Source organism: Podarcis liolepis (assembly GCF_965112155.1).
Source record: "Podarcis liolepis genome assembly, chromosome: 7".
Taxonomy (NCBI): domain Eukaryota; kingdom Metazoa; phylum Chordata; class Lepidosauria; order Squamata; family Lacertidae; genus Podarcis; species Podarcis liolepis.
In genome coordinates, this window is record NC_139561.1 from 47,224,993 (window position 1) to 47,246,015 (window position 21,023).

The window sequence follows — 21,023 nt, forward strand, 5'->3', positions numbered from 1 at the left end:
GAGTCAACTGAACTAGGTTTAATTGGATTTTGAATATACATGCAATTAATTGTTACTCTTTTGAATTTTATTGTCTTATTATCTTCCCTTATAGGGTAGGGTAAGGGGCACTGGGGATGAGGTAATGGAACACTTCTTGTCATTATGCAACAGCATCAATTTTGGAATCATGGTTGATGTACCTGAGGGAAGAGGACAAGGTCTGTATAACTACCCTGACCTGTCTTTGCCAACCTGGTGCCCTCCAGATTGCCTCCATCATCACCATGCTGGCTAGCGCTGATAGAAATTGGAGTCCAATAACATTTGGAGGCAATTTCATTCTGTTATGGGGCAGTCCTATACATAACAATTCAGAAGTAGGCCCCATTGCTTTTTGGTAGGGCTTATATATATTGGATTGCAGCCTTAAACTACTTGGCTGCTCACGAACTGGAGGAGAAAAGAAACAGCAAAGAGACAAATCCGCCAGTCCAAGCTAAAATCAGTTATATGACTCAGACCACATTCTAATTAGTGTAATAGGAAAGGAGTTATGCCTGGCAAAATGTTGATACCTCTCCTGCCAACTTGCTAGACTTGTGCAGATTCCACAGTGTGCAAGTCATCCTTGACACAAGTTCAATGCAAGGCAATCAGAAGCTACCCTCAAATGACCTTGACAGCACAGGCTGTGACTTTGGGGCAATGGGAAGATGGAGTTATTGGCTTTGGCAGATACTTTCCCTGCTTCTGTACTGTGCTTTGCTTGGGACAGGTTTGTAACAGGGGAAAAAAACCTTTGTGTGGTTTTGTCTTGATTCCCCCCCCCCCCAATGTTTAACGAAAATAATAAAAATTTCTTAAAAACAAAAAATTAAAACCAGGTAAAAATGGGCACTGCTCATGAAGGTGGGCTAGAAATATTGTAAATAAATGAATTCAAGATGAAACCAAGAACACAATGAATAAAATCCAAAAATGGGAAAATAGGCAGTATACCTTGGTAAATACATAAAAGCGGCAAGAGGACAGAGCAACAACTTCACTCCCCCATGGGAAAGTGGAACAAAACAGAACAATAAATAGGCAGCCAGGCAGCATGAAAGTCAGGAGCTAATTGGACCCCATAAAAACCGGATAACATTTGCTAAAAGATTTCTGAAAGAGACAAGTCTTGGCTGGACGCCTAGAATAATATAGTGTATGGGAGGTGATTCCATCAATCCTTGGCATCTCCAGATACAGTTGGGGGAAGAATCTCTGTTTAAAACCCTGGAGAGCTGCTGACAGTCAGCGTAGACCAGGGACAAGCGCCTGTTTCAGCCAGAGGGCCTCACTCCCTGCTGGACAACCTTCCATGGGCCATATGTGAGTTATGGGTGTGGCCAGCAGCAAAAGTGGATGGAACTACCGTTAATTTTACCTTGATACAGTAGACTAGTTTCTATGCATATACATACAACCCTCTCAGTCCACCCAGAGCAAGAGAAACTTGCTTGTTTTTGCCAGTCTGGCAAAACCACTCAATGAGGGTGGAAAGTAGGGCCAGTAGGGGTAAGGACCGGCCCAAGACATTTTGGCACCTGAGGCAAACCACAAAATGGCACCTCCTCCTTCCCAGGGAAGAAGGGGTGAGTGAAGATCTGCATCAGGAACAAGAAGGAAATAAAGATCTACATCAGGATCTGCTGCACCTGTCGCCTAAGGTGGCTGCCTCCCTTTGCCTCATGGGTAGACTGGCCTTGGTGAGGGTTGTATCATGGGGTTCCAAGGGCCAGACAGAGGCCTAGAGAGCCGCATTTGGCCCCCAGGCCAGAAGTGCCATACCCTGGTGCAGACTGGCCAAATGGATCCGTGGTATCTGTCTCGGTGTAAGGCAGATTTCTATGTTCATTCAGCAACAGCCCCTGGAAAGAGGCCTCAAATGCAGAACAAATGAAAGCAGCCCTTAAGATGCCCTGGTCAAAATCTCTTTAGGCTTTAGATATACCAGATATTTATTTGGTCCTACATGCTGAGTCCTGGCACCCTCAGACCAAATTAAGTCTTGCACATATCTGCGGAGCAAGCAGAGCAAGCTTCAGACTGGGCAAACGTGTCTGTTGCTTCCTGCAGCAGCGTCCAGCTTACAGAGGGATTATTCTGTCTTGCTGGATGAAGGATTTGGTTGGGCAGGACTTAAATGCTTTCTGAACCTCTGGCCTCTCTGGTTCCGGTTTCTGGAGCCCCAGATTGCACAGGCGCCAGCTGTACAAGCAGGCATGATCTGGAAAAGGGCGTCGAGCGGGCAGTGCCTTGCGTGCATTTAATCAAGAAGGTGCCAAAACTGGGGCAGAATTCCTTGTAGAAAGATTCTCAGCTGGCTCTTAAAGCCCCTGCTCCCAGATGGGTTAAGAGCATGGGAGCTAAGCAGCAGCTGCTTAATTAAGAAGCTCTGCCCTTCACAGTCACGTATGCCACTTCTTTCAAGGCCAAGGGAAGCGCTGCAAATGCTGCAAAGCTCAGAACCAGGAGACAGCGAGGAAAGACAAGACTAGGACTCAGCCGCTGTTTAGTAAGTAGAAGACCCCAGATGCAACTGCCAGCATTCCCAGGGCTACATCCATGCCATACATTTCAAGCAGAGTCATACCACTTTAACTGCCATGGCTTCCCTCAAAGAATCCTGGGAACTGCTGTTTCTTAAGGCTACTGGGAACTGTAGCTCTGTGAGGGGTAAACACTAAAGCAGATCTGTATGTATTAGGGCTAGTCCATAGTGGATGGTGGCACCCACCTGACCTCCTGACAGCTGAGTCACTGCTGCTTACTGGGAAAGAGAGTGGAGAGGTGACAGGGAGGTCGGCATGGTAGAAACACACTGCCAGGAGGGCTGAATTGGCTCTGCTGGTGCTTTTGCACTGTGCCAGCCTCACCACTGCTTTGCCCTTTCCTTCTCAGCAAGGAGCAACAATTAGGTTGTTGGGAGGCCAAGTCAGCAAACCACCCAAAACCAGGGCTGTTCCTTCAGAATATGCTGTTCTGACCCAAGTGTCAAGAATTTAAGCTAACCCATACTGAAATTAAACACAAAATCCATGTTAAAATGTTTCCTTTCTGGGAATTGAGGACTACCAAGTGTTCCAAAATAAGCAACTGAGACACATTCTTGGTCAGGGAGCAACTTAAATGGACTACTTGTTGCTGAACTACAACTCAGCCACAGCAAGGAGAGAAAGGGGGAAAATCCTTTGTTTGGTTTTAAATGATGTAGTTGTGTTTTGTATTTGTTTTCTTATGAGAGGTATCCATCCTTACCTGGCATTCCTCCTCATACAGGAAGGAATGCCTCTTAAGATGGCAGAGACAGGACACCTGCATCCCTCAAGAGGTTGCATGCCTACAACTAATCATTCCTCTCTGTTGGCCATGCTGGCTAGAGCTGATGAGAGTTGGAGCCTGGAGGGTGTGAAGGGCTACAGGTCCCGCACCCCTCTTTTACATATTTATGATAAAATAAAGACTTAATGTAGTCAGCAAACACAAATTCAATATTAGTCCCTATTATTTTAAAAGAATCATATTTTGTTTCCTTCTCACCAGTCAGCAAATAAATCAACATGAATCTGTACTATTTTGTCATCATCATCATCATCTTACATAAGATTCTAAATTGCACCCAGTTCTGCAAACGGTGGCAGGAAATCCTGTACCTCCAACTTTTTTCTGTGTCTGTGTTCTCTAACACCGACATAATTTGTTAATTCGATCATATCCACAATAACAGAATTTTATATTAACAAGATGTCTCTTCCCCCTCTTGCTTATTGTCTCCTTTCCGCTGTAAGAATAGCATGTTCTAATCATCTGTTGGGATTATTGGTCTGACATAACAAAATAATACAGTAAAAGGGTTCAATGATAGGGTTCATGCCATTTCCTTTATGTGATTAAGAACTAGCTTCCAAATGTTATGACCCTAGGACATGTCCAGTAAATATGACCTATATCTGCTTGCATTGAATTACACTGCCAGCGGTTATTATTAACCCCAGGGAAAGTTCAGTTGGATCTCAATAGACTAAGACACCACCAGAATACAGTAACAATTTATAAGAGCGTTCTTTAAGATTCACACTTTGGCATTCACACTTAAAGGGGCCTTTAATGGTGGTAACCAAGTTCTAAACCCATTTTTAAATAGCTGCAGAAATATTCTGCTGTAACTCTTTCCCCCTGGCTATCATGTGTGTGTATAGGATTTCACTGTAATCCTATTCACACTTACCTGGGAGTCAGTTCCATTGAGCTCATGGGACTTCTTTATTAGATGACAGTAAACATCCAGCTTCAGCAGTACTATAGCTGTTCCAAGGTCATTCCCTAGTTCTCGAGTGAATCAAGACCTTTGCAGTCATACTCACACTCATCATCCTCATCATCCTCATCACTGTTATTATTGTTATTTTATTGCCTTCTGGGCATATGTTTCAAGACAATGCACAAAATTCAGTAGCAACCACCCTAAAAGCCCCCTCTCTCTTCTATTGAATGCCACACTATCCCCATTCTCAACTTCAGAAACACCTATCATAGAGGAATATAGGCTTTGCAGATTCACCACTCAGAGTGTGCCAAGGTAAACTCAGTTAATCTCATTGGGCTCCTTTGTGTGTAACAACAACGTTCACACCTACAGGAAGATTATTCAACCCAGAAAGCGAAGACAGGAAGCTGCTATATTGACTACTGGTCCATCTAGCACAGTATTGTGTATGTTGACTGGCAGCGGCTCTCCAGAGTTTCAGACAGGAGCCTTTGCCCAACCTATGCAGAGATGCCAGGCACCAAACCTGGGGCCTTCTGCATGCAAAGCAGGCGTGCTCTGCCACTGGGCAGAAATGATCTGCTTCCTTCTATTTTTGTTTCCACTTCCAGATCAGGAAAGCCGGTTTCACAAGCTCTTCCCAGCCTGAATGACCACCAGACCAACCAATCTGGTTTCTATCTGGCCAGGGAGTTCAAGGCGGTGTGCGTGACTCCCCTTGCCCCACAATTTCACTCTCACAACAACCCTGTGTGGTAGATTAGGCTGAGAGGCTGCAATGTCACCCACTGAACCTCATGGCTGAGTGAGAATTTGAACCAGGGCCTCTCCAGTCCCAGCCCGAGTCTCTAACAGCTACAAATGAAAGAAATTGCTGTCAATGAACCTAAACAGTCGTAAACCCAGTAAGCTCTATGGCAGTGATGTGACCATCTTTGGTCCTCCAGATGTGTTTGGACTCCAGCAAAGGTCCATGATCAGGGATGATGGTTGGTAGCTGTAGCCCATATGGAGGACCACAGGTGCCCCTGCCCAGGTCTAGGGTGCCCAAGGCACAAGTGTTGTTCACCTAACTTGATCCATTGTAATCTGCTGTGACAGACAGGCTTTTCTAATCAGACATAATGAACAACTCCTGGCAGGGGAGAAAGATGACAACACTTCGTTTGCCACACTGTACTAAGAGCAAGTGTGCCTGCATAGCAAATTTCAAACTACCAAGATACAGACACCCCACATATACATTAAAAGGTCTTCAAGTACCAGGCTATACACACAACATACCTATATGTCCACTGAACATATAAGGGGAGTAGATCAGGATCTGGCCTGCTGGTCACACACCCAGCACTGATGTTGCTGCTAGCCATGTCCATCAGGTGACTACAGTGTTAGTGAGGAAGGGACTTACTGGCATGCAACCAGTCAGGGATCCTAACTGACACATAAATGATAAACACAGAGTTGTAGTTTCTTATTAAGGCAGAGCAGGCAACTGCCAGGAGGGGATATGGCCAGTGAATTGGGACAACCCTGCTCAATGAGAGGGGCTGGGTGGAAAACTCTCTTCTTTTATTTAATTAGGCTTACATTACCGAAGCTGGCTAAAAGTTTGGGCAATCTTATAAACAGCTCTGTGAGTGCAGCAAGGCTTTTGCTCTCCCCTCTCCTGATCGATTTCTTTGTGGGAATTTTCAAGGGAATGTTCTCAAAGTACAGCAACTGCTGACTATTAAAGCAGCTACTGATCTCCCACATGGACACATGCACACATACACTCTTTGGAGCAAACAAATTCGTAAACACCAGCAGATTACTTTTGCTGATTGGAATAATGGCTGCCTCTTCCCAGATGGATAATGCTTCTCAAGAAAAGAGAACGGTGGAGGTAAAGAACTTGGTGTGTGTGTGTGGGGGGGGGGGGGAGAAGAGTCTTAATAACAGTTTGTTTTGGTTTGCACAGCAGATGTCATTTAGTGGTACATGACGTTGTCAAAGCACACCCACTCAGTTTACTAGCCAGATTTTAGGAATCCATTAAACATTCGCTCCAGTGAGTGGAAATAAAATCCAGTCATTCACTTACATTTTGGAATGCCTCCTGTTTTAGGGAGCAATGTGCACAGCTTTCTGTTCTCTTACAGGGCAATCCTATTCATGTCTACTCAGGCATAAGACATGAGACTTCAGTGGGGCTTACTCCCATCTAAGTGGGCAAAGGATTTGCTGTCTTAAGGCCTCATAGGGGCAGAGACAATTGTGGGCTGTGTAAGTGAGCACGCTAAGGGTGCAACTCTAGCCCCAGTTACCAAGGAAGAGCCATGTCCACAGGATTAAATTAAGTCTTTCTTCTGAGCAGACATGGTTAGGATGGCACTGTGATTCTCTTTGCTGCTCTGCTTTGCCACTGCTCCCCACTGAAAGGAGAGGGGAGGTTTCAGACAAATCCTGGAGGACCCTGGACCCACCCAGCACTGATTTACAGCAGTTGGCCTGACAATGGGCTTCTGGGTGGAAATGGAAGGTTAAGGGGGGGGGGGAATGCTGTTGGGTTGATGTGAATGGTTTTTGGGGTTTGTTTTTATCTGCTGTTTAGTGGGTGTGAATTTATTCTCTGAAAATGGCTAATGTCTTTTTGTTACTGTTTAGGGAACTGGTGTGTTGCTTTTATTTTCCTATATGGTGTATGAAATGTTAACATATTATATAGCCTCTCCTGATTTGGATGTTATAGAGAAATAGATTATCTGTATACTGGTGACATCTCTCACCAAATTTCATAATGACCATTCCCAACAGTTTCATGTAGATGTTAAATACTAATGGGGACAGGATGACACCCTGTGCCACCCCACAATGCAGCTGCCAGGAGGCCAAGAAGTGATCACCCAGTGATAACTCTGAAACTGACCCTGGTGAAACAGTGCCTCAGTACTCATCTCACATGGCCAATTCAGGAAGGTATCTGTTAAGTTGTGGGTGAACATATCAGACGACACAGCGATTCTTCAAACAGCTCTTGTTTATTCACAGGCCCAGAGCAGCACTGAGCTGAAGGGTTCAGCCAACCTGCTTATATAGAGCTCAGCTACATTTGAGCAAATTAAAGATAAGCTAAATTGGCTACATTACCACCAGATTAATGAATTGTATAAATTGGATAAGAAAAATGGTTTTGCCTTGGAAAAATCTAAGTTGGAGACGGAGTTGTTAGAGACTGAAGGTAAAAATTTATCTAAAATGTACAAGCTTTTGCTGGAGTGGCATACGAAGGATGAACAAGTTAAATCGGTGATGATAGATTGGGCAAGAGATTTAGGACATAATATAATGTTTGAGGAGTGGGAAAGATTGTGGAAGAAAGGGGTTAAGTTCACCGCATGTACTTTGTTAAAGGAAAATATTATGAAGATGATGTATAGATGGTATTTGACTCCTGTAAAATTAGCAAAGATGTATCATAATTGTTTTATTACATGTTGGAAATGTAAAGAAAAGGAAGGAACATTCTTGCATATGTGGTGGACTTGCCCCAAGGTGAAAGACTTTTGGGGAAAGATTTATAATGAATTGAAAAAAATGTTGAAATATACATTTATAAAGAAATCAGAGGCCTTTCTTCGTGGAATAACAGGTTCGGAATTTCCAAAGAAAGATGTTAATCTATTTTTGTATGCCACAACTGCAGCTTGTATTTTGTTAGCTAAAAAGTGGAAAGCTCAAGAATTACCAACAGTAGAAGAATGGCAGATGAAGATGATGGATTTTATGGAGCTAGCCGATCTAACCGGAAGAGTCCACGACCAGAAGGAGGAGGAACACCATGAAGAGTGGAAGAAATTTAATGATTATTTAGCTAAATTTGTTAAGCTAAAATAACTGGAAATAGCTTCCAGATACTTAATAGGCTTAGGATTGTATTTATGTTAACTGATAAAATAATATGTTTAATACAAGAAGGAAAAGATTTAAAGATGTTAATGCTTAATTTAAAGGGTATCAAAATTGGGATTTGGAAAACCGTTATAAGGATATGCAATGAAATTCAACTAAGGGGAAACGAGGAAGTCGTTTTTACAAAGTAAATAACTGTTATTTTCAATAAGGTTATGATTTATGTTTGTTATGTTTTGTTTGTTTTGTGTTTTTGTTTGTTGTTGATATTGTAAAAACTAATAATTTTTTTGCAAAAAAAACAAAAATAGAGAGAGCTCAACTACAAAGCAACAGTAACAACTTTCTTTAACTATCCAATCACCGAATGTCACTTTCAATTCCTTATTCGCACATGTGGACCTGAGTGAAAACTATCTACAGTATCCCCCTGCTGGCCCAGGGTGAGAACTTCAGTACATAACAGTATCATGGTTAAAGACACCAAAAGCAACTGAGGAAGAGTAATAGGGTCACACTCACTTTGCCTTTCAACAAAGGCCATCCATCAGGGCGACCAAAGTTGATTCAGTCCTGTAACCAGCTCTGAACTCCAACTGAAATGTGTCAAGATAATCAGTTTCACCCAAAAGTACTTGCAACAGTCACACCATCACCTTCCTCCATCCCAAGCATATGATGTAAACAACAGGAGCCTATTGACAAAAATGTACTCCAGTCAATCAGTGACCCTAGAAGGTATCTCACACATTATAAACAGTTTTACTAAAAGAACACAAGACCCACCCAGACATACACTTGCACCCTGTCTCACACTCAGAGAACACCAACCCTCTGCCAATTACAGGTTCTCACCCTGCACAGGAAATGCACCTGACTTATGCCCTCACCACATTCAGTCAAAATAGAAGAGGAGTAGTGCCCTTGTCCTGGGGACAAAGGGGCTCCCCAACAGAGGGATAAATAGATAACTATATAAACAGAATGATATCATCAAGACAATACTTTGGGGCAGAAGCTCAGGGTCCTGCTTAACAGAATGAGCAGGAAAACCCCCAAAATGCAACAGGCTTGGTTTTTTACATTTTAAATTGATACATAGTGCAATCTGAAGTCCAGAGCCTAAAATTATCCTAACTGCATCATTGCATGCAGTGTATCTGTCCCAACCTGGCATCTTCCAGATGTTTTGGACTACAATTTCCACCAGCCATGACCATTGGACATGCTAGCTACAGCTGATGGCATTTGTAGTCCACACCTTCTTGAGGGCACTCAGTTGAGGAAGGCTGATGCAGAGGATTGACTTGTCCTGCTTTTGTTCAAGATGAGTTAAGTATAGGGCCTTGCATATAGTGCTTTTAATATTTTATTGCAGCATCTGTCTTGCATGCAGAAAGTCCCAAGTTCAATCCCTGGTGTCTCCAGGCAGACCTGGGAGACTCCTGCCTGAAACCCTGGAGAGCTGCTGCCAGTCAGTGTAGACAATACTGAGCTGGATGGGCCAACAGTCTGACACAATATAAGGCAGCTTCCCATGTTCCAGTGTGCCTCCAGTGTGGGAGAGCCCAGCACGCCTCTAGGTAACCAGTTCTATGGTCAAACTGCTCTACCCATCAATTCCCCCCCCCCTTATGTTCAATGGAAGTCCACCATATTGTAACCTAAGCCCATTAGACCCAGTCCCACCCTCCGGGGCTGCAGAGAACAAATCACTTAGATGTATACCAGGTTTTGAAATGCAATTGTCTATGTTTGCCAAAACCAAAACAAACCTCCGCTCTCCTTCTGCTACCATTTGTGCAGTTATAAAACACCCAGCAACGATTAGCATGTAAATATTATTTTATTGTCTTTCTTTCCTCCTCCCATCAAATAATGTCAAAGTAGGAAACAGAAGCCCATCTGCTCTCTCGCTGCAAGTGGCCCCATCCCTTGTGCCAGGAATGGAGCAGGAAATGAGAAAGAGAGAGAGAGAGAGAGAGATGCTTTTGTAGCTGTACTTACGCATGCAATGTGTTACAGATGCTTTAAAAGTTTCAATAGAAAACCCCACTGCCGCTGACACAATTGTGCCAAAAATGATGTGTTTCACTGCAGGGCTCTTAGACACCACATGCTCATCAGCACAGGTGCTTTCCTCCTCCTCCTCCCTTCCTCTCCCTCCAACTATACAAAACCAATTAAGAAGGGAGGGAAACACAGACCAATTCATAGATGTGACTAACAGGTGTACATGCAACACATTTCCCCCACCCCATGCAGAGATGCAGGCTTTCCCTTTCACCCACTTCAGCTGCATAATCGGGGAGTGGTTAAAAAAAGGGGTTTAATCCATACTCTAAAAATTTAGACATACAGTACTGCATTCCAGAGCGCTGTTTCTACCCTGCCTGCGTTTCCACGTTGCCCGGCTGAGTGCAAAAATATGGAAAGGGTTATATTATTTCCGATAAAATCATCTGGATTCTCCTCCCCAACCAAAAGGTGAATTCCCATGAAACAGACATGCACCCGTTTAAATTTAGCACAGCCCTCTCCAACCTTGCGCCCCCACCCAATGTTTTGGACCACAACTCCCATCATCCCTGAGTACTGGCCATACTGGCTGGTGCTGATGGGAGTTGGAGTCTGACAACATCTGGAGAGCAGCGGCTTGAGGAGGGCTGACCTGGTGCGTGGGCATTTCAAGGGATGCGCGCCCGGGAAGAAGGATGCGCGTGGGTTTTGTCTTAAGGATGGATGGAGGAAGGAAGCCTTTGGAAATGCAGGGTGCAAGTGCACAGCCGCGTGGGCTGGCGGGGAGAAGCCCCGGGAGGGAACCTCCTGCCCGCCCTCCCTCCCGCAGGATCCGTGGCCCCGTCCCCTGCCTCTTACCGGAGCCCATTCAGGCGACCGATCTCTCCATGCGCTCCGACGGCTGCAGCCCGGCGACGACGGCGAAGGCGGCGGGAGAGGCAGACTTCCGCTTTCGCCGCCGCCGCCGCCGCCGCCGCCGCCGCCAGCCCGGCCAGAGCAGCGGCGAAGAGGCGGAGGCGGGACGCGGCGCTCCGTGACCTCCGACCGGCGGCGGCAGCAGCGCCTTCCCAGTGGCTGCGGCGCGGCGCCGGGCTGCCGGCTGCCGAGAGAGTCCCGTGTGGCCGTGCGCTTGGCGCCTGCAGGCAGCCGCCGCCGCCGCCGCGGCATCTGGGCTCCCTCCGAGGGCCCAGCCCGCCGCCCGCCTGCTCAGCCGCCCGGTCCGCCTGTAGCAGCAGCGCCTCGACGTGGCGGAGAAGAGGCGGGCAGCGGAGCGCGCCGAGGGGACTGGCGCCGGGACGCCCCCCACCTCCCCGCCAGGCTCTTCCTCGGCTGCCCTTCTCAGCTGGGGTAGAAGTTCTGCTCAGCCAAGCGCTCCGGAGGAAGAGGAAGAAAGCGGACCTTTAGACACAGGGAAAGGAGGATGTGAGCATCTCGAGTGCAGGAAGAAAAGGTGGATTTCCTCCCGTCCACCTCTCCCAATGCATTCTGCAGCATTGATTGATTGATTGATTGATTGATTGATTGTCTTTCTATGCCAGGTTTTCCACCAAGGAGCTCCAGGTGGTCCCTGTCCTCATTCAATCCCCACAACCCTGTGAGATGGGTTAGGGACTGAGAGGCGGTGGCTGACCTGAGGTCACCCAGTGAGCATCCTGGCTGAGTGGGGATTGACACAAGTCCTAGTCCAACATTCTAACCACTGCATCACACTGGCTCTTGCGTTAGTAGCAGTATTTGATGCAAGAATAGCATATTAATGACGAATTTATTCTGGATTGTCCACACACTTTATCAGCGTTAGTAGCAGTGCTTGATACAAGAATAGCACATTAATGACAGATTTATTCTGGATTGTCCACACACTTTATCAGCTGTTTTGCAAAGCTTTCCCATGGTTATTACACACAACTATGCCTTCAAGGCACATTCTTTCCTTCAAAGAATTCTGGGCACTATGGTTTGTTAACAGTTGTTGCTGGGATCTATAGCTCGGTGAGGGGTAAACTACACTGCCCAGAATTATTTGAAGGAAATAATATGCTTTGAATGTGCTTTAAAGGTCTAGTGTGCACCTAGCCACATTATTGCCACCTGGAGGCATGCTGTTGTGCAGCAAAAGCTGTGATTTAGCTGTGATTCCCTTATTGCAGGGGTTGGACTAGATGACCCTTGGGTACCTTTTATGATGCTAAAAGTAGGACAAAAACAACAACCCTTAGAATATTTATGGTATAAAAAGTGGGATTGTGTCTAACTGCCCTGAGATCATGTGGGCACAAGCCATCCTGAATGCACAATGAAAACGATGTCTTTACATTATTTTCTCTTTACCTAGTGTTCTCTAGGTCAGTTCTAAGAAATCATTGGATGAAAATAGCCCTGCGATCAAAAGCAATTTCAGCTATCAAAAGTGACAGTTTGGAAGCAATGCATTAATTAGGAAATGATTAGTTCCCAGCATGATGCTAAGAATCTAAGTCTGGAAATATATGCTATGCTTTTAGCAGTAGGACTTAAATCAAATTTATTCTGTGGTGATTGAGTTGGTTCCCCAGCTATGACTCAGAACTTTTCAGGTGATGCTGGTTCTATCCACTTTAATATGACTATTCCAGAAAAAGAAATCAGTTTGGCATTGCAATATTTTGGCTCTGGTTCAGCAACGCAGCTGCACCATCTCAGGTGTATGAATGTTTCTTGCTCTCTTTTTCTTCTAAGAGGGGAATTAAAAAAAATAAAAAATCAACAGATCAAACTAGCAGGCAAAAAAGTGCCACCTACATGTACAGTTGTTAAGTCTTGTATGCAGTCATCCAGAGGGTGGATCTAAAATGTTAAGATAATTTATCTGTACTGGCTGCTGTAACTGAGATGAGGGGGATTACTGTACAATTATTAATAAATGATATATATCAAGGCCATTTGGAGTCAAACCCATCTTTCTTTGTTAATCCTCTTATCGCCCTCCAATGGTGACCTGAGCATTCCATAAGTGCTACATGTTCTGCACATATTATTGGGTCCAGGTTTCTGTGGTGGGAGGGTTTTCCTCCTCCAACTGGAAGCACTATTTGTCTTGCTGCTGTCATAAGAAAGAAGACCAACTCTTTATGCTGAACACTTGATTGATATCATTTTGCATTGACAGTAGGGCTAACCTGGGATCGGGTACAAGATGTTGCCCTGTAATGATGGATGGTAATGGAAAAACTTGGGTCCAGAAATCTTTAAGAAGCAGACACTCCCATCACACGTGAAGGAATGTGCCTTTAAAATACATCCTCTCCAGCGTAAGAGCGAGAAAGTAGTTAACTCTTGAAAGGCATAGGGACATCTAGTGCCCTCATATGATCTTTAAAGAGGCTTCCTGCAATTTAGCCAAAATGGTAAGCAGTGGGAGCACCATTTGTGTTCATCAATTTGTTGGCCTAAGTTGGCTTCAGCACTTCCCTAAAACTCTGCCCAGTGTCCATTTGTAGGTCCAATAATGTTTTATAAAGTAGAGAAGCTTCATCTTGAAACTCTGTATTAGATCTAATTCCTAATGCTTCAGACTTCATTGGGGATCGAAGCCCTTGGATTTAACAAATGAGTATTGTATACAAATTTGTTGCATTTGGAAGCAGTTAGTTGAAATATTCCCAAGCTGTTTCTTTAAATTTTCCATAGTAATTGAGCATCCTCTTGGGAGAGTGTCCTGTATCCTGAATACTCCTGCTCTTGCCCACTGTTTATAATGCCTAAACTTGTCTGTATAACGGAACCTTAGGTGGTCTAAAATAGGCATATGAGGGGACACTGCAGGTGCCAGCTGCACTTCCCATAGTTTTCAGACTTGAAAGGGACCCTGCAAGAATGGGTTTTCCAGTTTTTTAATTGCTGCTCTGGAGGGATGCAGAAACGCGAGCACATAAATTGAAGGTTCCATGGGAATGTTCTCCAATTGTATCTCAGTTGCATTCTGGACTAGCTTTAAGAGCTGCTTCAAGTGGAATGCCTTGAAAGAAGATTTTTAATGTGGCATCCACAGTCCACTCTTTTTGCATTGTTTGTGAAGTGTTTGCTACCTAAATGGGTAATTGTACATTGAGGCTCCACTGAACTTTACACCACAGTACCACTTTAATCAGCCATGTCTCCTCCCAAAGAATCCTGGGAGCTGTACCCCAAAGAATTAAGGGTGCTGAAAGTTGTTAGGAGGCCCCTTCTTCCCCTGAAAGAGCTACAATTCCCAGAGTTCCCTGGGAAGAGGAACTGATTGTTAAATCATTCTGGGAATTGTAGCTCTGTGAGGGGAACAGGGGTTCATGAGTTTCAGGCACAATGGCCTCCCTACCTGATGCCCCTGCTGCCTCTGACTGTCCAGGTTGTTGCTAGAGTCAGGGGTCATGACACCATCCTGCTCATCTGGATTTTGGCCTGAAAGATCAAGGAAAAGCATAAGTTGTGACACTGCACATCACTGCTCATCCCAGGCACATCTGTTAAGGTGGCAGCCTTAGCTTCTCATTTCTTGGCTTTGTGGAGTTTGGGCCTACATGAGGTAATCTTAACTCTGGTCATAAACCAGCAGGGTTTTTATTTTTTATTTTTTAAATAATCATTGAACTGCTTTCCTACTGAGAATATCACCTCCCACTTGGCACTTTGTGGTGGTTAAATGGAAGATGGGACTCTGAATTTCACACTGCTGGAGGCCATCCTTGCCTCTTGTTAAGTGCATGCAACTCATGGCACATTTTAAGCAGGGAGCACATTAGCATCCCTGGGACTTGAGAAAGGGAACGTTTCCAGAAGAGGTGGAAGAAAAAGAATTCTGAAGGAGATCATTTCAAAGCTAACCAGTTTATCCTCAGGTATGAAACTCTGAGAACCCAGCAAAAAGAAATGGCCTGTCAAGTTACTCAACTTTGCAGCCTTTTGTATTCTCCTGGATTGTTCTCTGTTATGAACTGAAATAGAGAATTCAGTTTCACAGCTTTGGCTATGAAGTGTCCATAGTTCCCTTATGAGAATGTGACACACATTTCTCCTCTGACAGTATGTGTTTTAAATAAGCTTGACCTGTAAAAAAGAGGTGGTAAGATGATCAGCCAGGACTTCTTTATATTTTGGAGGAAAAAGGAAGGGCAAAAAGGCCGAGGTCCTAGGTACACGAGAGAATAGCATCCTTAAAGGGCTGCCAGTAGATTGAGAGGATGGACAATCCATTTGCAGAGGGATGTGAGAGAGGTTTAGAAGACCAAAAGGAAAGGATGCACACAAAGAGGCTCATTGAGGGTCATGGCATACAAAATCCTGCTAGAAAAAAGAGTCAAGGTTTAGTGATGGATAAAGGAGAAGGGCAAAACCATTGTTTCTGAGAACTCTTTATGCTGCCTAAAGAAAGAGAGAGCAGAGAGCAAAGCATATGTCAAGAGCTACTGGGTATAAGACACTTAAAATGCATCCTTTGCACTTTCTGAAAGGGCTGTTGGTAAACAAGGCCATGCTTGAAAGGCTGAATGCATTAAGACTGACCTTCACGGAGAACAAAAAAGACATCTATGGGGGGCAAAAAAATATCCAAGGGTGGCTCAAAACTGATATGATATTTTACAAATAAAGTGGTGAAAAGGAGGAGGAGAAGGAGATTGGGTGCTGAAAGTATGGTAGGATACAAGTGATTCCCCCCCCCCCATTTTATCTTGCCTCACCTCCAAATATGCTGCCCTGCTATGAGTTTAGGGTGGGGGTAGGCTGTATGCAAAGTCCCTTCTAATTCCTGGATCGAGCATGGATTCATTTCCTGGAATAACTAGGCTAGCTTCCTGGTGAGGTAATGGCCTAAGTATGAGTTGTTAAGATAACAAAGGAAGTGAACCTACAGTTCTATGATTCGATGACCCTGTGCCTGAGTGCTCTGCTGAAATTTCCTAAGTGCTGCTAAAAAGAAGGAAGTGTTCTCCAAAGGGGAAGCTGCAAAGACAGCCTTTGTGTGGTATGTCCCCCCCATTTCTACTTGCAACAGCACTGCTGATAAATTGGGTGGCAGGTCACTCAGGAAGTCTTAGCAGGCCAGTTCTGAAGGAACGCAACACAGAATTTGAGTTCATAGATTTTGCCCACAAATCCACACACAAAATAATTCTATGGGGTGTGATATAAGGCAAAACGCTGTGCTGGAACCAGTTTTGGCATTCTGAAGAACACAAGGACAGCCCTGCTGGATCAGGCCAGTGGCCCATCTAGTCCGCCATCTTGTTCTCATAGTAGCTGGCCAGATGTATGGAGCTACCAGCGGCAATGGGCACATGTGTCAGAGGGAAAGTGTTGTATGAAGACCTGCTGATAAGGACTGCCATATAAAGAGAAATGGGAGGCACGGCATTTTTGCAGTCTGGGAAAGAAAGAAAAGGCATTTGCAGAGGGGCATGGAGACTTTACGTAGCCCAGTGCTTTCCTTCTAGGAAAAAAGGTGTCGGTACTCACCATGAAGTTGTTACAGTAAGTGCCACACTTTAAAGAAGTGCTTTTCTTCTAGAAAAAAAAAGGTGGCGGTACTGCGTACCCTTGAGTATCCGCAGAAAAAAAGCAGTGACGTAGACTTTTATTTTGGTGTTTTCCCATAGAGGGTCAAGATTCCTTTATAGAGACCAAGAGAGCTCTTGAAAATTCAACAGCATCATCTGCAAACAAAGGTTTGTTATGAAGCTCACATATAGCTGTTTTTCAGTTTGAAGGACCTGTTGGATTGCCTTTATTATGATTTGACAATGCCCTTAGAAGTTTCTAATCCTTTTTATCTCTTTTGCAGCACCATTCATTCATTCAGTCCTTTTATTGGTATGCCACTTTTCCACAAAATATTCGTGCTCAAAGCAGTTTACATCAAAGAAAGCAGGAACACATTTCAAACAAACACTATTTAAAAATGTCATAGTAACATAGCAAAACAGCAGCAAATATAAAAAAAATACAAAAATCCAATGCCCTGGCTGGGCTTGCTGATGAAACCTGCTATGGGCTACCATTAACTTTGCTTTTCTGGCGTATCAAGCACCTGGAACTAGACCAGGGGTCAGCAAACTTTTTCAGCAGGGGCCGGTCCACTGTCCCTCAGACAGACCTTGTGGGGGACTGGACTGTATTTTGACAAAAAAAATATGAACGAATTCCTATGCCCCACAAATAACCCAGAGATGCATTTTAAATAAAAGCACACATTCTATTAATGTAAAAACACACTGATTCCCAGACCGTCCGTGGGCTGGATTTAGAAGACGATTGGGCCAGATCCGGCCCCTGGGCTTTAGTTTGCCTACCCATGATCTAGACACTTCTTAAATTTCCCCAAATACCCCCATCCTAGCTTCTCTCTTGAGTCGTTGTGGGAAACTAAAATGTAGTAAGAGCCAGGTGCCCATTGGCAGAGGTGGGGGGAATTGTCAGACAACCTGGAACTGTCCCAGAATTCATTGCTGTGAGCCAGCTAGAGGTGGCTACTGGCTTAGATGCTCCTCCTCCTTCTTGCTGTTGTTGCCTATTCACCTGTACTTGCCCGATGAGCAAATGAGAGGAAAGAGAAAAAGAATAGTAACCATGGCACATCTTGTCCTCTAACTCTAGAAATTGTTGTGATTAGGCCCAGAATTAGGCAAGGGAATGAGCAGTGCCAATAGTACTGAGTTGCTAATGGCCCATTGTGTTAATGACCTAGGATTGCCTCCTATTAGCATATGGGCCTTGGTGAGTACATAGCTAATGCCAACCCTGCGAACAGCTCTTCCCAGTGCCCGTATGCCTCAGAGTCCCTAAGGGAAAGTCTACACATTGTCTGAGGTGGCAGACTGGATTGTACCATGTCAGACCAAATTTAGGTAGGGCCATTTTTAAATGTTCTTCCTCATAAAGAAAAATAAAAATCTTCTTGTTCAAAGCTAGGAGATTAGGAAGAAAGAGTCTAGCCCAGTCTTGTTCCCTGTTCTGCTAGTTTTCCGTTTGCAGGGAGTTCTGTTTTTTTAAAATGAACAAGAAAGCAAAAACTTAGAGGAGCAAATTTGACCTCTGCCCTATTTTCTGAAGTGATACCTGCCATTCTGTCACCTCAAGTCTACCACTGCATCCCCACTTCATTCTGCTGCATGCAGAGACCACGTTTTAGAGGCAGCGCAGGGCTATGCATGAGAGCATCCAATCCTGATGGCAGTGTATTCAGTCTATGCAAAAAGCAATGGCAGGGAACAGAACTGCAGAAGTGTGTTGCCTTAATTATGGCATTGCTGGAGCTGAGTGCCACCTGCTGCTCATTTGTGTACATGCCGCAACTAAATATAGATATATGCTGATTTCACTGAAGACTCAGTTACACGGCTGTTTGAGGGCCAAATTACTTATGTTACAAACAAGATCCATGATTTCCCAATGTACAGTGGTACCTCAGCTTAAGTACTTAATTCATTCCTGAGATCCGTTTTTAACCTGAAACTGTTCTTAACCTGAAGCACCACTTTAGCTAATGGGGCCTCCTGCTGCTGCCACGCCGCAGGAGCACGATTTCTGCTCTCATCCTGAAGCAAAGTTCTTAACCCGAGGTACTATTTCTGGGTTAGCGGAGTCTGTAACCTGAAGCATATGTAACCTGAAGCGTATGTAACCCGAGGTACCACTGTATTTGTTTACACAAAAGAAACCTGGAGAGGCAATGGGCAGGCACTGAAGTGGAGCAGCAACAGTGTCGGCTGGTAGACAGTGAGCCTGATGGGGCAGGAAGGAAGCAGCAGGGTCCTTGCTAGGAGTGATGAGTCACCCGTCCCTGATGTTTCTGGGATGCAAGCTGTCTTTCTTGTTCTTGTGCAAGTTACTGGAGAGAGCAATCCCTCTGTTAACTTGCTTAGGGGAGAGAATCTCATGACCCCCAGCAAGGATACCACAAGGGTAAGGTGGATGTGCTTCTTCCTTGCCAACAGCCATTTTTGGATCCACAGTATATACAAGTTAATGGAGCTAGCATGTTCATCCCTGCAGTCTCCCACTCTTGTGTGCTTAATTAATTCCACTATCAAAGACCTGAAGCGAGCCAATGGCCCATCATGTTAATGACAACAGGATTGTGGGTTTATGTTTCCTTAATGGGACTGAGCATTCACTTTGATACTGACCATCTGAAGAGAACAATCCCCACTACTGCTGTTAACAGCAGTCCTTGTGAAATCTTCCCCATGAGCACTAGTGGGAACCAGCGTCAAAGAAAGCAGGAGAAGGCAGCATCTTGCCATCTCTGTGGAAGAAAGCCCTGTAAAGCAATACAAACAATGACTACAGATGTTGGGATCTTTCCAATGAAACTCTCCCCATGCACCTGAAGGCCTATCTTGTCTAGCATCCAGCTTCCTACAATGGCCAATCAGATGCCTCTGGGAAGCAGGGCATGGGGACAATAGCCCTCTCTCACTGTTGCTCCCTAGTAGCTGCTATTCAGTAGCATGCCACCTCTAAGTTTGGTGGTACAGTGGTACCTCAGGTTACAGATGCTTCAGGTTACAGACGCTTCAGGTTACAGACTCCGCTAACCCAGAAATAGTACCTCGGTTTAAGAACTTTGCTTCAGGATGAGAACAGAAATCACGCGGCAGCGGCGTGGCGGCAGAGGGAGGCCCCATTAGCTAAAGTGGTGTTTCAGGTTAAGAACAGTTTCAGGTTAAGAACGGACCTCTGGAACGAATTAAGTTCTTAACCTGAGGTCCCACTGTATGTCTCCAAATACCAGTGGCTAGGATTCACAAGTGGGGAGAGTGCTGTTGTCCTCAGGTCCTGCTTGTGGGCTTCTTGTAGGCATCTGAATGGCCACTGGGAGAACTGGATGAGGTTTTGGGCCCATTCTGTTCTTTTGCTGAACTGTTAAAATCTTCTGGCCAGTTAGCTATTATTTATTTCATTTATATACTACTTTTCCATCATTGCACCCAGGGCGGTTTACAATTTTAAAGTACTCAGAGAAATGATATAACACGTAGAAATGGAAAGGAGGGGACAGTCTCACTGGACTGCCTCTTCAGCTGGGTCAGGTGTGTGAAAGGGAGTATGGAAAAGGTAAATGGCTCCAACTGCTTTCAGCAGGAGTGCTGGTTTGAAAGATGAACGAGGCTTCCTGCACTGAGCCTTCCTTGAAGGGCATGCAAGACGATCCTGTTTCTGGGGTTGTAATCTGCATGTCTCAGGGCAAGGGTGAGTGAGTGAAGAAGCCCAAACCCTATTTACATAAATGCAAATGTATGGTTATCGGAAACAAGACCATGCCATCAGGTCTCACTTGTGACCAATATATCACAATGTGTTCATTGGTAGGTTAGAACAGAGCCTATGCAGGAAGAAATGTGCATTAGCAGATCCCATCAATGCAAATAGTACCCTTACAAAACACAAGGTCTTGAACCTCCATGAGAGACCCAGAAGGTATACAGCTGTATCTGCACAGGCTCCAATCCAACCTTTTGATGAATATTTGGAGGTTGTGATGGGTTTGCAACACTGCACACCATCCCATATCCTTTTACATAGGTCACATGAACATTGCTCCAAGCACCTTGCTTATGTGATGCCTTCACCAAGTGCAACCACAAGCTCCTTCTCAGGTGTGTCACAGTTCTTTGAAGGGAATTTTCATTGACACCTTGGAAGGCATAAATAGGCCAGCACAAGTGATTATTTCGAAAGGTGCCCAGGGGTGAAACATAATTCAGCAGCTGTTCTCTGCTACTTTGTTTGACAAATATGCTGGATGTTAGCAATTATTTCGCAAAGCATCTTTTAAGTCGTCAAGAACAATGTTTGCTAACTAGGC

The 21,023-nt window shown here is 44.7% G+C and overlaps 1 protein-coding gene across 2 annotated transcripts in view; it reads right to left on the reverse strand.

The window, feature by feature from the left end:
- BEAN1 (brain expressed associated with NEDD4 1) overlaps positions 1–11,563 on the reverse strand; it is a 47,912-nt gene extending 36,349 nt beyond the window's left edge. The window contains exon 1 of one of the 2 annotated variants that reach the window (XR_014528801.1): positions 11,060–11,426. The gene's annotated coding sequence lies outside the window, so the exon portion shown is untranslated. Of the gene's footprint in view, positions 1–11,059 lie in introns of both variants that reach the window. The other variant, XM_083515132.1, reaches the window with a different exon arrangement.
- Between the last annotated feature and the right edge of the window lie 9,460 nt (positions 11,564–21,023).